At 42.8% G+C, this 13,566-nt stretch overlaps 1 long non-coding RNA gene across 1 annotated transcript in view; it reads right to left on the reverse strand.

Annotated features, from left to right (window-relative positions):
- LOC142061017 (uncharacterized) overlaps window positions 1–13,566 on the reverse strand; it is a 216,298-nt gene that overhangs the window by 25,220 nt on the left and 177,512 nt on the right. The window contains exon 5 of the long non-coding RNA XR_012662015.1: window positions 1,606–3,830. This is a non-coding gene — a long non-coding RNA (uncharacterized LOC142061017). The remainder of the gene's footprint in view (window positions 1–1,605; window positions 3,831–13,566) is intronic.

The raw sequence follows: 13,566 nt of genomic DNA on the forward strand, positions 1-13,566 counted from the left end.
GCTTCAGCAGCCAATGCAGGATCACTAACTTTAGGGACTCATTTCTAAATCTTACAGTACCTCGCCACTGCCCTCAGAAGCAGTTGCTGATTATCGCTTTCACAAATATTTACTGCTTTCTAATTCTTGAATAGAATATATTATGAAAATCTCCATATGCCCAGGCACAGCTTGACTTATTGGGTGAAAGATGACAACTCTATTTTGGATTCACACTGCTGAGAGAACACTTACTATATTGAATTTATACCTCATTTAAAATTGCCTCTACAGATAATAAATTCAAATGTTCCTTTGATAATTAATCTGTATGAAAAATAATGCCAAATAATGTGCAAGGAAGCAGGCAGGCCTTTATGGGTATGATTACAGCATTTACTCCACTTTGGGAACTGCTGGAACTGTCTACATAAATAATACCATGCCATTATCCTTAAAGCAGCACATTTGTTTTACAATGAACCCTTGCAGGGAAAACTTTCACATATATACTATTGAAGATTTCTTTGCACCTTAATCATCTATCATATCCTTTAAGAAAAGATCTCCTAGAAGAGAACTCTTTTTCCCCCCCCCCACTACTGCTTGATATAAACCCATAATGGTTGTTAGGCATATTGGAAACCCTCTCATCCTTCTAAAAGAAAATTTCTGTCCTTTATTCATTCTACTTTGATGCCTCTGTAGAGAAAGAAACTTTTACTGTGCTTTGTGTGAAATTCGCCAAAGTGCGTATGTCATAACTGCATGGTGAACTGCCAGAGTTTCAGACACTCTTTCTCCCAGCCTGACGTGTCTCAGTCTTTCACTGCCACCCTGCTGTGCTGCAGCTTCTTCTTAATTGCGTCCAATCTTTTTGCTGGGGCACTTGTGCTAGCACAGTGATGTGCTGCCTGCCTGGGCACTGCCCATTGTGCAGTTGGCTCCTGAGCTTTGGGTGAAATCCATCAGACAGTTGAAACAAATCCTGTGCGCAGTGAACACAGCTGACAAATTATAACCTCATCCTATTTGTTGCTATCAATGAATTCTAAGGTAACAGCCATATTTTCTGCTAAAGTCAAACCAGATGAGTACTAGGAATTGCAAAATAACAGCTTCATTACGAACAGGAGGGGCCTATGCAGCACTGAGTCCAAAAGGATAGAATTACTGACCTGCTCCTGACTAACATTGGCATCAGGAAACCAAAAATACATGGATGAGGAAAAGTGGCAGTTTTGTTGAATACTGCTACTAAGTGGCAATTACAATCTAATCAGAAACTTTAAAGGGAAAAGCAGGAGTAACTTGATTCAGAGGCCTTTTACTGTCAATTACACTAGACCTTTTCTTATTCACTTTACTAGGCAGTTACTGAGTGATTGCTGATGGAGTGAAATCACAAGTGCTGCATGCCATTACAGCTGCAGCCGCAGCTTTCCCAGTCTTACCCACATGGACACTTCTTATAAGTCAAAATGTGATCTGATAAATTATGAAACAAGGACTCCAAGATTCAGATTGCATTATGAGTGGGTTTATATTCTTGGGCCCTTTCTTCCACACACAGGCAAGGTGAAAAATTTAGGTTGCATTATGTACATTGAGTTTATATTCACTCACTGCTAGATCTTTGCTGGGATATGGGCTTCTCAGCAGGTGAGGTGCCACTGTCTTCCTCTGATACTTTCCTGTGCAGTGTTCTCTGAAATACCAGGCTCATCTCTGCTTTGCAATGGAAAAAGAAGATTAAAAACCTAGGAAAACTCATCATGCACAAGAATGTTACAGCCTGGCCTTGCCTCTAGTTACCTTCTGCTTTATCAGGGTTGGTCTGGTGGATAACTCCATCACATAACTGAGAGCTGATAGATTGATAAGCGCAGAAATACCAGTAACACTGCTAATGCTGAGCAGGGCAGATAAGCCTCTTTCCCCTTGAAGTGCCTAACCCCAAAGATAATAAGGGTACTCTGTGGTAGATGCTGAGAACAACTTTTTTTCTTCACTTTTTTTTTTTTTTTTAAATTAAGTACTTTGTTATTTGTCCCCCTCCCCTATTTTTCCTCCACAACATACATTTGGGTTTCTAGATTTTAGAACTCTTGTGAATGGGAATCTTCATTTTTCTTAGAGGGGTAGTAAAGTATGAGAGTTGTTGCAATGGTCAGTTAAAATGGGGAACTTTCTGCCCTGATGGTAATATGGGTTCTCTGAACACTTTTTTATTTTCCAATAGAGTGTGCCCAGCCTGTAACAGAGGCAGAGGATGAGGCAACACATGCTCCTGAGACATAATGTGGTATCATTTTTATTAAGGGTTGTAAATTTTCTGACCCCCTGAGGGTGGCAAATGATTTGGTAAGCATTTCCACTTTCCGATAAAACAAGTAGCCAGGGGTCTTGTTGGCCTGGTGATACCATTAGCAACTGGAGACTAAACCCTTCTTGTCGCAATTATGCTAAACTTAAATTGTCACCATTCACGTTTGATAAATGTGCAGTGACTCTAAGTGACCTGTACCGGGACTGGTGACTCAGACTGGAGATAAAGCATTCCTTGGGAAAGCTAAGGTGGTGAAAGGGAGCAAAAGAAGTTGCATCTCCCTTAGCACCCATTTGCACTGCAGTAGGTGCTCTTGGATCAGAAGACACTGCAAATTTGTTGTCCACACTTCTGCCACCCCCATGTTGAGCAGGGTGTTGCACATGCCATGGAGGAACTAAACCAAACCTTCACCCTTGGTGGGAACAGCAGAGTGCAAGAGCAGCCAGGTGCTGTGCAAAGGCAGAAAATGGCAGATGCTCCCCTCTGTCCCACAGCTACAGCTAACAGCAAGCCAAAAGCCCCAGAGAAGAGCAAAACGTGGTTATAGTAAATAAAACAGGATCTGAAGAGTTTTTTTTTAAGTTCTTATAAAAAAGGCAACAGACAGAGGGACCATCTCTCCTCAGAATGAGAGATATGGATACTGCTGTAGTTTGGAAAAAGCAAACAGGAACTGCCAGGATGAGAATGTGAAATATAGCACATTGGTGCTGCGACTGAAAATAGGAGACTTGAAATCCAAGAGGAAATAGTTGATTCTACATTGTGAAGCCTGAAAGAAATGGACAACAATGGCACCAACTCAATCCAATTAGGAAAAAAAGATTTAATTTAATTACCTTTCGCAGATCTTCATCTCTGAGAACCAGTCAAATGCAGAGGTAGAAAAGATAAAGGGCTGGTTTAGGGGTGAACATTTTCAGCAAAAGACATCTAAAGGAAGTTAAGTTGAACAATACAGGAAAATCCATGCAGAAGATATATTTCTCCTCCAAGTTTAGTTACCCTTAAGTGAAGTATTTGCCAACTTTTTTCAGTTAGTTTTCTCACCTGAAAGAACTCTGAAATTGTGAAGCCTTACAAAGACACATGATTTAGACTGGTGAGGTTCAGAGCTCGCTAAAAGGTCATACAATCTAAACTGACAGGTATCACAGAAGGCAACCTGGCTAGTCCAATGTATTTCCCCTGCTAGAAAAGCCAATGACTTGCATCAACGGATTATCATGGATGCTGCTACCAAAAGTTATTTAAACGTAGAGAGTAAATAAAACTTCTGGCTATAGAGAACAAATGACACCAGAGATGGCTGCTGAGCCTGCCGCTGCCTACATAATGGGACATCATTCCATATTTTCTGCCCTGCTGTTCTTAAGCCCCTTTCAGACCATCTAATGCCAGGAACACCATACGCCTGCCACACTGATTTCAGATGCAGCACAGTTACCTGAAGTGAGAGTTACAGAAGACAGCCCAGTCTGGCCCAGGTTCTGCTTCTCTTGCCAATGTTCATACCCTGCTAATGAAAACAGAATCTAATCAGCCAGTTCTTTCCCTTCTACATGAATGCTGACTAATTTCAAAGAGATTTTCTATCCATCAGTGAGGCTGAACTTCAGTAACTGTATGAAGATACATCTATCTCATCAGGACACTTGGAAATATTTAAAAGAATTTTAGACTGTTTTGCTAGTCCTTCTTGGACAGAAATGTATAGTAGCCCCATTAGGCATGAAATTTAGTGCTCAGTGGGGATACAAGCAAGAGAATAACATACCATCCTTTGTAAAAGATGGAGAGACTTTAATTTTCTCTCAGGACAGGGATACAGCTGTAACTTTGGGAAAAGGACCAAGGAGAGAGAAGGGCAGTTTTGCACAGCCAGGATTCCTTCATGGAACAACAGCCCAACATCTCCCCATAAAGTAAGCTTCAAAACCCTCCAGAGATGCCCACAAAAGTGAAATAATTGGTGTGAAATATTCATGGAGCCACACAGTGCCCTCTTCTTCATTTCAATGTGACTGAAGCAACAGCAGGAGCTGGTGAAAAGTAGACCTGGATAGCTGAGAGTCACTTCATAGTTCCTCAATTTTTGTATTTTGTGGACAAAATAACCACATGGATGAAAATGCCTGCTTTCCCTGGCTAGAATGTGATTTTTATTAGGTGTTTTTATTTATAGACAAATAATACACTTAGCCACTCTGGACCCTGAGTGGCAGACAAAATGTTCTTTCAGAGATGAGTCAGACTGCACTCCTTGTAGCGCTAAATTACAGAGGGATTTTCACTATGCACTGATTCCAGCAATATAAAAGATCAGTACACACATATCTTCAGGTGCGAAGGTAAGATGAGGAAATGCTTAAGCTTTTGTCTTGTTTCTAAGTGCTTTGGGTTAAGCCTTTACAGCTTTGCTGAAAGCTTTAGTGGCTTATATCTGCTGAATGATAGTGTTAAATCATGACTGTACTGATGTCCCGCACAGCAATTTTCGTGGCCAGCTCACCTCCATTGCCCACCTTCTGTAAGAGCGCGAGGAGGTAATAGAATTGGAAAGAAAGGCCCTATCATCTCCACCTCCACTCAGTGAAACAGGAGCAACCATCCGTGTAGGCTTAGCGTGCTAAGGTGTTTATGCCACTTTTGGAGGAGAGACATGGCAGACTGTTTGAAGAGCCAACAGGAACAGAGGGGAAAGGAGAGAAAACTAAGCTTAAAAAAGGCATTACACACTGTCAGAGAGACAAACACACAGAGAAACAATTCCAGTGGCAAAGCTGTATGATGCAAGAGCGCACACAAGTCACTAGAATTTGAAATAAATATGACCAAAGGATCGTAGCCCAACAGTGAGGGAAAGAGGGAGGGTGAAATACATCCTGGGGAGCTTCCTGGTGTTTGTGCTAGTTTGCTCCTGAGACACAGGATGCTTTAGGCCAGTAAATTTGCTCAGTGTTCGTGTCATCAGTTAGGGGAAATCATAGTTTTCTATCATAGAGGTAGCAGAAGGCTACCCCTCTGCCTTGTGCAGGCAAGCCAGTCAAAACCAACCTAGAAGGAATAAATTTGCCAGCTGCCCTTGGATGTTGTGAAGCCAAAACCTAGCTGTTTACTCTGCCCCCAAACATTCAGTGCTGCTGCATTTTTTGTTTATTTCTGCATGGCTCCTTCAGGTCATGACTGCCACCAGATTTTGTGAAGCACAAGCTTAAAACAAAAAAAGAGCTTTCTTAAGAAGTGAAGCAGAAGAATCCTTTATTTCCTGGTTACAACAGCACTGGCATTCCCCACTGATCATGCCTACCCTCAGAGACCTTGCATTTCCATTATTAGCATCACTGGCTTTTTCATTGTATCTTCACATTTCAGTGCTGGGTTATACCATGGGACTACTCAAAATTCCTGCTTGCTTTCCATTTCATAAATAAACATGCATGGGAGCAAAATCCCCAAGCAGTCTTTATACTGTATATATATTTATATGATTCACCAACAAATAACAATTTTGCTATGAGAACTGATATGTAGCTTTTTCTGACACTGCCTCTGTGCAAATGGACAGCAATGACTTTTTTTTTTTTGGTGGTGTTATTTCTCACTAACACCATTTTCTGGTATAGCTTTCAGTAGCTCACTAAAAACTGGCAAAACCTTCCTGATATTTGTTGTATGGCAATAATACAAAGTGATTACACTTTATAATCCCAAACCAGTGCTGAGAAACCCTCTACTTTTCTGAAATTAGTTTTTACTTGGATGCCTTCCTGCCATCACCAGCTCCAGGACAAAAAACAATGCAGATGACTTTCAAACAGGAGTTCTCTGTTCTGACCAGTCAGTGCTAGTGCAGTTCCTTTGACTTGTGTTAAAATGCTCTTATTTCTGCTGACATAAAAGAAAGGAGAGTGAGGCCCCTTTCAATCATTTACATGATGGATGATGGTTAGTTGTCTCTGCTATTCCCAGAAAGGCTTCCCTGCCTAAGTTGGGGAACAGCAAGAAACTCTTACTAAGGTAGTGTCCACAGGGGCTTTATGCAGAAAAAAGAAAGCTGGGTCCTTTCTCTGTGCTAGCTGTTTGGTTGCCATAGCCCAGAGAAAATAAAAGGTCTGAAGATGAAAAGAGATCCAGTTGTTCATAGAATCATAAAATCACAGAATATCTCGAGTTGGAAGGTACCCATAAGGATCATAGAGTACAACTCCCTGCTCCTTGTAGGACTACCTAAAGCTAAATCATATGACTAACTCCTTGAACTCTGACAGGCTTGGCGCTGTGACCACTTCCCTGGGGAGCCTGTTCCAGTAACCGACCACCCTCTCAGTGAAGCACCTCTCCCTAATGTCCAATCTGAACTTCCCTTGATGCAGCTTCATTCCATTTAAATGCGTCCTATCACGGGTCACCATTCCCTGCAATGAAGCCATGGGCTGTGGTTTAATGTTTACTGACATTCCCAGGCCTTAATTATACTGTCACCTTTGAGATAAGAAAGTACCATACACTAACAGGATTATTAATCTAATGAAAAAAAAACATTGAAAGGAACCAAGATCAAGGAGCTGAATCCAAACAAAGCCAAATCAGAAGCCAGACATGTCCTTGTTGGACTAGATAATCCCTGAGGTCCCTTCCAGCCTGTGATTCTGTGACTGTAAGCTGTGAGGGAGATAAACTGAATGAACAAACTATCAAGCAATGAGGAAGCACTATGTTCTTAGAATCACAGAATCATAGAATCATTAAGGTTGGAAAAGACATCTAGGATCATCAAGTCTAACTATCAACCAAACACCACGTTTCCTAAACCATGCCCTGAAGTGCCACGTCTACACATCTTTTAAATACCTCCAGGGATTATGACTCAACCTCTTCTCTGGGCAGCATGTTCCAATGCCTGACCACTCTTTCACTGAAGAAATTTTTCCTAATATCCAATATAAACCTCCCCTGATGCAGCTTGAAGCCATTTCTCCTCGTTCTATCACTTTTACTTGGGAGAAGAGACCAACACCCACCTCGCTACAACCTCCTTTCAGGTAGTTGTAGAGAGCAATGAGGCCTCCCCTCAGCCTCCTCTTCTCCAGACTAAACAAGCCCAGTTCCTTCAACTTCTCCTCATAAGACCTGCTCTCCAGACCCTTCACCAGCTTCGTTGCCCTTCTCTGGACACAATCCAGCACCTCGATGTCCTCCTTGTAGTGAGGGGCCCAAAACTGACCACAATATTCAAGGTGTGGCCTCACCAGTGCCAAGTACAGGGACATGATCACTTCCCTACTCCTACTGGTTACACTGTTCCTGATTCAAGCTGTTGGCCACCTTGGCCACCTGGGCGCACTGCTGGCTCATGTTCAGCCGGCTGTCAACCAGCACCCCCAGGTCCTTCTCCACTGGGCAGCTTTCCAGACACTCTTCCCCAGGCCTGTAGCATTGCATGGGGCTGTTGTGACCAAAGTGCAGTGCCCGACACTGAGCCTTGTTGAGCCTCATACTATTGGCCTCAGCCCATTGAACCAGCCTGTCCAGACCCCTCTGTAGAGCCATCCTACCCTCAAGCAGACCCAACACTCCCACCCAACTTGGTGTCATCTGCAAACTTACTGAGGGTGCACTCGATCCCCTCATCCAGATCATTGAGAAAGACATTAAACAAGACTGGCCCCAACACTGAGCCCTGGGGAACCCTGCTTGTGACCGGCCGCCAACTGGATTTAGTTCCATTCACCACAACTCTCTGGGCTTGGCCATCCAGCTGGTTTTTTACCCATTGAAGAGTACACCTGTCCAAGCCATGAGCCACCAGCTACTCTAGGAGGCTTTGCTAAAGTCCAGGTAGATAACATCCACAGCCTTTCCCTCATCCACTAGGCAGGTCACATGGCCATAGAAGGAGATCAGGTTGGTCAGGCAGGACCTACCTTTCATGAACCCCTGCTGGCTGGGCTGATCCCCTCTTAAGAGGTTCTTAACCTCTTATAATCAATGTGGTGATACCACTGAGTTTGCTCCACCCTAGGAGGTGGGAGCACGCACCTGCTCACTCTGTGCCCCATGGTGGCAGGGCTATGCTTGTGTGCTGACTGTGGGAATAACCAACTTCTGCAACTGTTCCCCCCCTGAAAAAAACCCACCGCTACAATACTGTTCAAAATACTTAAAAGAGGAGCTCTAGGAAACGCAGGTGTGAGCCACTGCTCAGTGGCACAGCTCACACACAGAGGTGGCTCTGGGCCTCTTCCCAGCATCAGCCCAGGCTGTCTGGCCACGTATGGCACTGCAGGGACAGTGGAGAGGGCTTCTGCTCCTGGGGAGAGCTGCTTCCAGCAGCAGGAGCACTAAGAGCCTCCTGGCACAACTATGGAGTGTTTAACACAATTCCCTTCCTCTCCCATTCTGCAGAAGGAGCAATGAAATCTGCAGTATAATGTATTCAGAAAAGTTTGAATGATAAATGCTGATGGTGTTTCCGCTCACTGTTAATATTAAAAAGCTCCCTCTCCTGAGGTGAACCAGTGCAAATCAGGAATATTTTAAATCAAAAGAGATTCAGGGCCAACTTGCAGTGAACTCTAAATTACACAGAATTGACACATGCTGAATTTATGGATTCCATTTAGCCCTGCACCGTCTGCAGGGTGAGGTGAGGTATGTAATACTCCGCCACACTTTGATTATAGCCAATCTCCTTTCTGGGCAGGATCTGACAATCCTGGTCTTTCCCCATCTTATGCATAGAGCTATTTCAAACCTTAAACAGAACAGAGGTCACAGGTGTCCTTGTAACAACAGTATCTTTACAATATTGTGAAAAAAAATTCAATTTCTTGTTTTTTTAATGTTCAAAGTCAACATTTATCTTTGTATGGAAGTGGGTATGTGGGTATACTAAAATTGTGTATATTTTACTGAACGCAGCCTCTCACACACTGTGTGAAATAGGAGGTCTGTAGAGAGTATGTGCATATTTTTTTTGTCGTGTGTCATACAACCACTTTTTTAATTCTTCCAGTTTCTTATGCCTGAAATGTACCCGTGTATATAATACTTATAACAGACATTTTTATCAGAGAGAGTTAATCAGAATAAACTTCAAGGACACTGCTGTGGTATGCCATGAAGATGTTCACATTGCAGTTGTGGTTTGAAAGAATTCTGGTTCTCATGAACTCCAGCAAACCAGAGAAACTCCACAGCTTTCCAGTCTTTCTGATTCAGACAGTGGCAATTAAAACCAGAAGCCAAGCTGTTACCTCTAAATGGCTAAAGGGCTGGAAGACTAGGAGCTGCAGAGGCGTAGAAGTGGGGAAGAAGAAAGGAAAGCTGAGCATTACCATTTGACAAGTAAATTTTCGAGCATATAGAAATAACAGAGGTGACAGTGCTGACATTTTGCATATCTGTGGAAAGCACAGAAACGTCATCTATAAAGAACCCTGAGAAGGTGAAAAAGGGTGCAAATGCGTGGTGTCATTTTGCCTTCTGTCCATGAGCCCTTTGACCACACATATCAAGTTTAGGTTTTATACCCATTTTTGGAGTCTGAGAAGAATGGAGGTGGCTCCTTTACACTCAGGGCTTATCGTCAACACCAATGAGCAGCTTTCTGCTGAGGACCAACACAGGTGCTTGCTCAGAGTGGTGCACAGGTAGGCCAGGAGGATGCTGAGCTCCTGGGGGATAAACAGAATCAAGTGTTTAGAGCTGTTGCTGTTTTGTCCGGCCTCCACAGTGGGACTTACGCCCCTGTCTAAGATATACTTGGTTTCAATAAGGTGAAAAATGAAATAGAAATGCTGAGCAGGGAGCTGGATGTAGCAATTTAATGAGGAGTTTAGCACAAGGTGGGATTAGAAAACCAATCCTTCTCAGAGCCAAAGTGTGTTTTTGGAGGATGCTGGAAGCTGTGGCTGGGATGGGCTGCCTGGAGACCATTCCCAGTGCACTGGGGGACACATGTTTCACTCAGGACATGGCTGAGGTTGCTCTAAGGGGAATGGCATCCAGGTACCACCAAAGCAACAAAGCATCTGGCATTTCTCCAAGTGTCATCAAATTTCTGAGCAAGCTGCTGTGACTAACACAATACAGTCAAAGAAACCAGCCCCAAAACCTTTAACATTCTGCATTCACCTTTAGATAATTGACCAGCAAATATTCACCATAAAACCTTTGGAACCAATCATTCACTCATGTGGGAGGAAAGAGACTGTGAAACGGCCACAATTTGAATCAGTGTCCAAAGACTAATTTCTGTCCAAGAGGAGCGAGCTTGAAGAGAGGAGATGGCACAAACTCTAAATCCAAACAGCCCTTCATGTCACGGATCTTCATGTTCCAACCCAATTGCCCAGAGCCAGCAACTGTTTCACCAGCTGCCCAGCTGATACAGGCCTGCTTTGTCCAGAGTCAGCAGGCTGAATCTAAACTGTACTTTGATGACCTGGTCAAACTGTTTCGTCTGAAGAAACACCATTTCCTCAGAGTTCAGCCATTAATCCAGTTAAGTGTAATTAATGCATTTGCACAAGTCTGAACTAATTTCTCTGATTACAGAACAGATTGGATAAATATTCCTGTGAAAGGCAGAAAATTCATTACGAGAACAGCTTAGGTCCCTGTATTTCTAAGTTGTCTCGATATAAGGAAATTACTTTGGTACCCTAACATAACTCTATCATTTCAGTAAGCTCTTAATGTAAAAGCTCCGTGGCAATAGTGTCGTCAACCTTGTGATGACTAATAAGTACACTAATGTACATCGAGCGGAACATAATAAACCTTTAGAGAACCTAATTCCACCATAAACCACAAGAACAGGTATCACAAGATTACAACTGAGGTTTTATACACAGGCACAACACTTCACTCATATTAACATTTACTTTTCCCCTTACTTTCCCCAGTTTGCTGCCCTTGCTGTCTCTAGCACCAGCCCTCTGAGCATGTGCCTTCCAGCACTCCCTTCCCTCTCCAACTGCTTCTCAGCATTGAACTTTCTCAGCAGCAAATCCTGGAGCTGCTCTGTCGCTAGATGAAGCTTTTTCTTGTAAATTAGACAGATTTTTTACATTCTTGGTGTTCTGTGAGAACTGAAACTCCCAGGGCTCCACTCAGCCAGCAGGGCCAGAGAGGGGCTGACTGGGCTGGTATTGTCAAGTAGGCGTTTGCCCACTGACAGCTGCAATGCCACCCAAACCTCACACCAGCCACTGAACAACTGCAAAAGAGGAATGATGTTTCAGTTCACTCTCCTGGTTCAAGACAGTTGCTTTAGGCTATCGGTATGCTAATTATGTATAAGACAAAGACACTAGTTAAAAACTCGGCTGTGCAATTTTGATTCTCATACAGTAACAACAGACTCTCAGTATTTTTGTCCCCCAACTGAACTTACAGTTCAGCTGAGGGTGGTAGTGTAACTACAAAAATACTAAACTGATCTGTGCTAGAAAACTGTGCAATGAGTTGCAAGCAGATACAGCCATGAGGTGTAACTTTAAGGCCAGGAGGTACTAAAAGTGGAAGAATATCTCTCAGTACCAATCTCCTGAACATCCAAAAGTACATGTTTGAATTCAGCATAGCTGCAGATTAGGGAATGAGAAAGGATATTGGCTGTCAATTTACATTTTTTAAATGACTGATTTTTTTTCCTATAAACATCTGCTTGTAAATGGGTTTCATTATGGCACAGACTTTTGGATTGAAGAATGTTCTCAAATTTTATTTCCTTTCCAAGCTTCTTTTGGGTATTAACAAATTTGTACATTCCAACCTCAAAGGCAAAATCCATTTGAGTAAAAATTTCTCCTGTCCTTCCTTTAAAAAACCTTGAATAAATACAGCTACTGTTGCTGATCAGAAGCAAACAGGTTTTTTTGTATTCTTCATCTTTAGTCCCTAGGGTATTAACATACATGGTAAAACAGAACACCTCTAGCTCTTCCTACCACTCCACACACTTACCTTGTGCTTCCTATTTCTACAGCTCCAGGTTTTGTCCCAGCTCCCACAGACTCCTTCACATGGGAGATTATGGGAAAGGATCCTGCCTCTCAAAGTCAATGGCCATCCTGCCATGCCCACTGCTTCCTGAGGTCCTCCTATTCTTCCTGACAAGGTTTGTTATGGTAAAAGCCCAGCTAGTAACTGCTGGTGTTTGCAGGTTTGCATTTTCTGACATCTTATTTCTTGCCCAGTTGCACTACTTGAGATGTTAGCTAGTAACCAAACAAGGAGGAGTTCTTGTTAGGAGATGCTGTCTTGGAGGAGAATGGCTTTGTAGTCTCCCAGCAGCCAGATTACACTGCTGCTCAAGCACCCTTACAATTCCAAAATTACTGTCTCTTTAGTTTGCATACAATAAAGACATCAACAAAACACACCACAGGCAGCAACAACCAGCCCTGGGAAGAGTATGGCAGCCCTTGGAGTAGCAGTTGTACATCCTTATTTATCCATTTGGGTCCATATATCAGTTCACCACAGAAATCCCGTAGAATTTTAAGTGGCTCTCGTTAATACACTGGAAGAGATAGGCTGATTACCCTGTGCTCATTAGAAGTGTATGAGGCTACCAGAGATAATTGGAGAGCTCAGTGAAATATTTGCCTTCTGCAGGTTGCAAATATTGCAGTTCCTCATTAGTTTACCCTGCTATTGCCCATTGGCTCACTAACCAGGGGTTTGCAAACTGAAAGGACAGTGGATGAATTCATAATAAAACAAGGCAACATACTGCTTTTTATTTCTAGAGTTTCAGTACATTGTGCTACACTAAGCAAACTTTCTGGTACTGTTCTGTCTGGGCAGGAGACAAGACACTGTAAGTAAGGAAACCAATGTAAAAAAAGGATGCAACTTGATGTCAAGTCAACAGTGTAAAAATATTAAAACGGGTTTCGCAAACCTGAAGGAGAGCCCATTAAAACTGCTCTATTTCATAGTTATGTTCCATCATTTCAGGCAGAAGGGCAGTGAAATGAATTTAGTGCGAAATAGTTTTGTATCAGTGTTCATCCATGAACTGCACTAACATATTTACACAGTCTCAAGTATGGGGAGTTTGATGTCATATTCACGTTATTGTAAAATCAAAGGTAGGCTATCCTGAGCGCCACTGCGAGGAGTACAGTGAAAGCGTATACTGCACTGCTTGATAATAAGATACTGCAACATTTCTTCAAGGGAAGCAGTACAACCAGGTTGGTACTAGACAGCAAGCTATCGCCTCTGCCTTTCACTTC

This window comes from Phalacrocorax aristotelis, chromosome 8, assembly GCF_949628215.1.
Source record: "Phalacrocorax aristotelis chromosome 8, bGulAri2.1, whole genome shotgun sequence".
Classification (NCBI taxonomy): Eukaryota; Metazoa; Chordata; class Aves; order Suliformes; family Phalacrocoracidae; genus Phalacrocorax; species Phalacrocorax aristotelis.